Raw genomic sequence first — 7,876 nt, 5'->3', positions numbered from 1 at the left:
CCTGGTGTGTCTCTGCCACTTTATCTGCCTGTATTAAGATGTTGCAGTCTGCCATTGTCTTCAATTATAGAACAAGGTGGCATCAAGTGTAGTCCTAAAGGATTTCCTGCTCAACAGCCATAATCTTTCTTACCTCCATTGTGGAGCAGCACTCCCATTTCCTCTTGGTAATCTTAATCAATCACCTCTCCTAACCCTGTTATTTCTTGCTTAACTTGTTGGTTTAAGGACATCAGAAGCCCAAAGAGGCCTGGGTGATGTCTGAGTTGCCAGTTGAATAGAATGTTTGTTGTGGTATCAGTCAGGAACACTGCCTCCACACCACCACCCTGGAACCAAACTTCCAGGCCAACAGAATGTAAAGTTATGGGAACAGGCAGCAATTTTTTTTCCAGGATGTGACTAGGGGTGACAATGAGTGGAACTATTCCCTCTTCTACCATTTAATGCCTGGACCCATGAATGATCCCATGGAAAAACCTTAGCATTATTGGTCACTGGTTCAAAGCATATACTGTGTAGAATTCTACCCCAGTCCTCAAGGTTGATGCCACATCATTGGCTCTGTAACTGTGTCTTCAAAAGGCCATTCCATCTTTCTATCATGGCAGCTGATTTAGGAAATTGCTGAACATTGTAAGACCAGTGGATTCCATGTTTGCAGGCCACAGTTTTACCTCCCTGTCTGTGAATTTAGGTCCTTGGTCAGAAACCATATTGTGTGGAATACCATGATGGTTGACAAGGCATTCTCTTAGTCCTTGTGTGGTAGGTTTTGTAAAATCATTACATGTTGGAAAGGTAAATCTATACTTAGAAAAAGTATCTACTCCAATAAGGACAAAGTGTTATCTGTTTCATAGAGGAAGAGGTCCAATGTAATCATGCTGTCACGAAGTGGTTGGCTGGTCAGCCTGATGAAATTGGGACATATCTTGGGCTCTGTGCTTATCTCTGCTGTTGTGAGATCTGGCATTCAGCAGCTGCCGCAATCCAGGTGAGTCTTGATGAGTGGATGTCGGATGTCGATGTGGTTGATCCCATGGATAAATCCTCATCTCAGCATGGCTACTCTGATCATGGGCCCATTGGGCAATAACAAGGATGGCTTGGGAAAGAGGCTGACTGGGCACAGAATGGATCTTTGTAGCTATTGATTATTGAACTCCTCCTGTGTTGAAGTCACCTTGTGATGGGCATTTATGTGGGACACATTAATCTCCACATTCTTTGCTCTGCACATCTGTCCACGTGTTTCTTCCTCAAATGTCTTTCTCTCCATTTTTTCCTTTCTTCTTTTTATTTAAGCTTCTCATTCAATACACCGTGAACTCAAAACACCCCACTTCTCTCAGATCTACTACTGCTCTATTTCTCTTCAGAAATGAGCAGGCCTTCTGGAGATATCAACCAAACTCAGCATAACAACCTTCATATCAAGGCTGGAGGAGACAATCAAGAAGGAAGAAAAGTTTCTCAAGAACAGGCAACAGAGTCAGAGGCACACCATGCTCCCAATGTTAGGAATTCCACAAAACCCCCAAAGCTAATCAACTACAACCTGTATCCTGAGGACATAGTAAAGACATCTGCACGCTCTATGATTGCCTCTTCAATCTCTGTGAGCCCCTATGAACACTGCTTATTTGATCTTGTGGGCTGTGTTCTCCTTGTAACCTTGACCTCTCTGGCCACTCAATCCTTCTTCACCCTCTTCCTTGTTGTTCCCCAAGTTCTGCCAAATGTTTGGCAGTGGATCTCAGTATCTGTTCTCATTAGCTGCTGGGGAAACCTAACAGATAACTATTGGGCTAGGTACCAATATCTGAGTATCAGATAATATTATTGGGTATCATTTCATTGATTTTTTTGTCAAATGTCTTATTTGGTTCCATCTAGGTCTCTGTGCCACCCAGCTTCTGGTTCCTGACCGTCCACATAGTGTTGAGCATCAGCTCCCTTGCTTGGCTTGGCTCTCAAGATAGACCAGTCATTGATTCATGACTCCCACAAGCTCTGAGCCAAAATTGTCCCAGGAACTCTTGCATGCAGGTTGCAGGTTCAAGGTTTTGTGGATGTGTTTGTGTCCCAGTTCCACCACTGGAAGCCTTTTCTGGTTACCAAAGATGGCTGGTTCAGGCTCTTTATCCTACATTACTAGGAATCCTTCCTAAGGTCACCCTCTCACACGTTATAGGAAATTTCTACTGTACTAGGTTTCCAATCTCCACTTATATTTCCTCCATTTCCAGTTGTCTCTCCTGTGTTCTCTACCTCCACCCTTCCCTCCCCATGGGAGGTCTGTGCTGGCAATGTAAAATATATGGCTTGCAAATAAAGGGTCTGGAAGGGATTGCCTACTTCATTTCAAATCACACATTTGAGGGAATCAGTACTTGCACTCTGACCTCAAAACCTCATAGAGAATAGTCACTGATGTTACTAGTTTTCACCTGCCAAAGGTTCCTAAGAGGAAACAAAATTTTGGTCATCAAAACCAATTCATTGATTTAACCTGTACTGAGTGATGAGCAGCATTGGGGCCAGATGTGCAGGCTGAGATTGAATCACTGAAGTTAATTTCCTGTCCTCTAGGCTTATACGCTCTTGATATGATGAACTAGGGAGAGATGATAGATGTGGAGAACATTTTACAGATCACAATTCAAGGGGAATGGTCTCAAAACCTCTTCTTCAGTAACTGTTGAATATATTCCATATCCTTTGGAAACCAGAATACTGTCTCACTTTTACAGCCCAGCAGAGTAAGCACAGAAGTTCTAAGTGTAAAGAGGATAGAACTCCACCAGTGAAGGATGAAAACTATGAAGTTTTGAGAAGCTGAATCTTGGCACTCACCATGATGGAATTGAGAAGCACTAAGGATCTTCTTATAGCACACTCTTAAGTGGATCTGGAAGATTGTTTCCAAGAAGATTTATCTGAGGGTGAGGGGCAAGATCACCAATGCAAGTTGGTGGACCAATCCTGGGGACTGTGAATCTGATAGGAATGAAAGGCCAGAAATAAGACAGCCACTTTCAGAGGTTTCTGCCTGGCTCTGTATCCTGCCCTCACTATATGAATTCTTCAACCATGACCTGCATCTTGTGGACACTGAGAGTCCTGACAGGGTAAGGGAAACACCTCTTTCCAGATCCAGGTTATAGGAAGAATTAGTGCAAAACCCCAAGAAGATTAAAAAATGGCTTTGTAGGAATGGACAGACGAACCACACTAAGGAAAATAGACTTGTGGTGGTTTTTCTTGTTTCTCAATGTGACTACACCTGGAATTAACTAAAATCCTAAAATTCAGGGCACAACAGTGAGAAATGTTGTGCTTAAGGTAAGTAGGTAGTTCCACTTCAAATAGAGACTTTGGAGATAGAAAGAAACAGTTAACCCAGATCTCAAGGCCTGAAAACACACACCTTTAATCCACAACCTGAGCCTGGAGGACACACCCAAAATTGGGCCTCACCCTTGCTGGAAGCATATAAAAGGACATGGAGGAAGGAAGCTCTTTCTCTTTGCCTGCTTGCCCTCACCTTGCAGCAAGTCCATTCCTTCCCTGATGTTAGAGAATTTCTCTTTGGAATTCCAGCATATACTGAAGACCAGCCAACACTTCTAACCTCCTGGACTGATTAACTACCTGACTGTTGGACTTTTTCTTCAAGGCTAGCCAATGTGGGATTAGTGGGACTGAAGCATTAAGTCATTCTAATAAATCCACTTCCTTCATACCCAGAGAGATTCCGTGTACATATCCTGTTACTTTGGAGAACTGAAGTACATTTTTGATATGAGTGTATAAAATGATCCAATTTTTCAAAAGTTGTATTTAATGGTCAATACTAGTTACCTATTGAACTAAGGTTCAATCTAGAAAAAAAAAATGGAGTGATGTAACAGTCTCTAGTAGCCTAGATTGTCTTCTCTGAATCTACTATTGAAATCTGGATAGAAAATTTCAGAGACTCAAGTTTCCACACTCATAGAGGAAGGAACAAAGGAGAAACAGAAACTAAAAATCTAAATCTGTGTGTATTCTTGTGTCCCACAGGGTAGAGATAACACAATTGCTATTTTTCATTTTGGATCCAGTTGAACCTTCAAACTACCTCCAGGAGAAATGTGAGAGGACAGGATAGCCCAGAGCTAGGATTACACACAGATCACCATCCAGAATTTCTCCTAGAGGTGTACCATCAGCAACTTTTGTTGTATTCTGGAGGAAATTCAGGAACACATTAGAAGCCCAACTTTCTTAATAAGTGCCTATGACGAATGGTGTTTGAGAGTAAACCCAAAGGGAGTGGATGAAGGAAGTGTAAATTACCTGTCAGTTTACCTAGTGTTACTCAGCTGTCTAAAGAGTCATACTTGGGCAAAGTCTTAAACACTGAAGGAAAGAAAATCCAAGGTTGGGGAGCCAGAAGGGCTTTAGGTTCTTGCCATGCTATCACTGGGGATTCAAAAAGTTCATCCTTTGAAATTTCCTCTTATCCCATGCTTCTTTGGTTCTCTCCGATGATGGGTTCATCCTTCCCTGCAAGGTGAGCGAGGTCCAGGACTCCTTCAGCATCTCAGACCAGAACATAATGGCAGGGATACAGGTTCCAAGCTGCACATTGACAGATGAGCTAGGAGAGCTGTGGGAGAATTCCCACTTCACAGACTGCTGCCTGGTGGTAGCTGGTCAGGAATTCCAGGCTCAAGAGGCCATCTTAGCAGCTCACTCTCCAGTTTTCAGAGCCATGTTTCAACATGACATGAAGGAGAACAAAAGTAGCAGAGTCGAGATTCATGACCTGGAGCCGCAAGTCATTAAGACAGTGATGGACTTCATTTACACCGGAAAGGCACCAGACCTGGACAGCATGGCAGCTGCTGACAAGTATGGCTTGGAGCGTTTGAAGGTCATGTGTGAGGATGCCCTCTGCAGGGAGCTCTTTGTGGAGAATGCTGCCCACACTCTCTTCCTGGCTGACCTCCACAGCTCATGGCAGCTGAAAACCCTGGCACTGGATTTCATTACAGCTCATGCTTCTGAGGTCTCTGAGACCTCAGGCTGGAAGATAATGGAGGGCTCATACCCCCACTTGGTGGCTGAAGCATATGGCTCCCTGTCTTCTGCACAGGATACTTTCCTGGAACCCCCACTCAAACGCATGAAGCGATCCTAGAACCTGGTCAGCTATGACCTATACTTGTCTCCAAGAAGCAGTCAGTGTTGTTACCAATGACACCTGGGTAGAATATGGGATTTGTGGAGCATTTTCAGTGAAACTAGGGAAAGATAGATGGTGGTTCAGGCTTTAATACACCTGTTAATGTGTTGAATGGCCGGTTAGAGAGAGGCAGAGACTGGACTCTGGTATACTTTGTGGTTTGATAATTTGTCTCATGAGTTAGAAACTCCAATTCAATTTAGTTGCTGGCTCCATGGACACCTCAAGAGGGCTTCTTTGGAGAAATCTGTCTGGATTGGACTGAAAAGAACATATGACCAAGGGCTCAGCAAAGGACCAAACAAAAATGAATGTTTGCTTACAAGAGAAGTAGAAGAGAATGAAGACTTTTTCTCTAAACTCTGTGTGTGGGACTGGAGAGATGAGTCAGTTGCAATAGCAATTGTTGCTCTTGCAGAGGACCCTTTTTTCAGTCCTCCTCTTGTCTCCGTGGGCACATCCATCTCTGTAGACAGTACCTACCCAAATAAAATATGAAATGAATAAAAATTTTAAAATCAGTTAGTGGATTCTGGTGGTGTTTCTGTTTGAAGAATCCTATTTTAGTCTATCCAGCTCTGCTCAGCTGTGGAAGTTTGTGCTGAGTCCTTACTCCTACACACACACACAAAATTCAGTGAAATGATCCCTAATGAAATTCTGTTACACTCATAGATTGATGCCTAGCCCAATCGACATCAGTTAGGCTTTCTCCAGCATCTGATGAGAGCAGATACTGAAGTCCACAGCCAAACATTAGATAGAGCTCAGGGAACCTCAAGGAAGAAAAGGCATGACTGTAGGGTGAATCAAAGATATCATGTAAAAGAAGCACAGAAATTCAACTAAACAGGGTCCATGGAGGTTAACAGAGACTGAAGTGGGAATCTCATAGCATGCATGGGTCTGTACTAAGTCTTCTGTGTACACACTGTGCTTGTTTAGCTCATGGGTTTTGTGGGAGTCCTAGCAGCAGGAGCATAGGGAGTCTCAGAACTATTTGTCTGATCTTGGAACCTTTTGTTCCTTCTGGGTTGACTCCTCCAGCCCTGATAAGAGGGTTTGTGCCTACTATTATTTCATTTTGTTATCTTTTGTTCATTTGATAGGCCCTGGAGACCTGTGCTTTTCTGAAGGGAAACAGAGGAGTAGTGCATATATGTGGAGTGGAGGGAGGGGAGACTATGTTCAGATGGGATTGTATGAGAGAAGAAAAAATAAAAACACAAAAAAGAAAGAACTATTAGAAAGACATTTGGGGAAGAAGTATTTGGACAGATCTGCAAAGGAGCAAAGAATGTGAAGATCATTTTGTCCCCTGTAAATGTCCACAAAATTTGTCTTCACTTTTAACCTGATTACAGATGCTGCTAAATGCCAAATCTGCCTGGAGGTATCACCGTTTCCTCAGCCTGGCCACCCAACTACTTCATGACAGGATGACTACATTGGGCCACTTCCTCTGTGGAATGGACAACATGGGATAGGATTTACCAGGAAGTATTTTTCTCCAAAGCCCTGACTTGGATGTAGGCACCAGGTGTTAGAAAAGGAAATAGAAAAGAAACCAATCAATCACTATCACCCCTAGTGACATCTTGGGAAAAAAATTGTTATGTGTTTCCATGATTTTAAGCTTTTCTGGCCTGGAAGTTTTGATTCCAGTGTGAGTGGTCAGGTGGGGGCAGTGCTCCTGTTTGGAGCCAGAACAAACAGTTCATTGACCTGGAAGCTCAGACTTCTCCCAAGCCACTTTGAGCTCCTGATGTTCTTAATCCAACAGGCCAAGAAGGAAATAAGTGGGACCTATTCTTTCTGATTTTGCTTATCTTAGTGGTTAGATGCATCTGGAAGAGTGTTTCCAAGTAGAATTACCTGAGATGCAAGGGAAAGATCAGCACTGTAGTGTGCTGAGTCATCCCGGTACTGTGGATCTGAACAGGATAAAAGGCAGCAAAGAAGAGAGTCACCTTCAGGGGTTCCTGGTTCTGTTTCCCACTCATCATGTATGAGCTCTTCACCTGTCATCCATATCTTAAAAACTAAGGCCACTGACAAGTTAAGGAAAACAAGGAAAAGTGATTACTGAACTTTACCAAGACAGGGTAAGATTGTCTTTAAAAATTCCTGCTTTTGAAAATGGTCTGTCAGATATTCTAGGTCTGTATACAAGTTGCCATAATGATGCCAAGGAACTTTAGGTGACTGTTCAGGCTGCCAGCTGTCTCTGTCTATTTTCACAAGAATTTCAGAAAATGCTTGCTTGCATTTTTTTGTTTTCTCTGGTATTATTATGTTTCTTCTCTGGTCTTTGATAGAGTTGAAGACTAGACAGTTATGGTTAAAATCTTCTCATATCATAGCTATAACATATTAGTACTCAAGTTAGAATCTTCAAGACAGGAGAGCTATAGGAGTAATCTCTGTAATTTGGCATGTACCCATGTTCTGGACATTTAGCATGTCTTTCTTGCTTGATATTATTCTTGTTGGTTGTAATTCCAGTTTTGTTTATATTATTACTCTTTGTTTTTCCTGAACAATACATGATAATCATTCTTATTATATATTGTTTGCATTAAGGTTTGAACCTTTTTATTTAGACTTTAAAGGTTAAATTATATCAGGATTGAATTATAC

Source organism: Peromyscus eremicus, chromosome 6 (assembly GCF_949786415.1).
Source record: "Peromyscus eremicus chromosome 6, PerEre_H2_v1, whole genome shotgun sequence".
Classification (NCBI taxonomy): domain Eukaryota; kingdom Metazoa; phylum Chordata; class Mammalia; order Rodentia; family Cricetidae; genus Peromyscus; species Peromyscus eremicus.
This window is presented reverse-complemented; position numbering follows the sequence as displayed.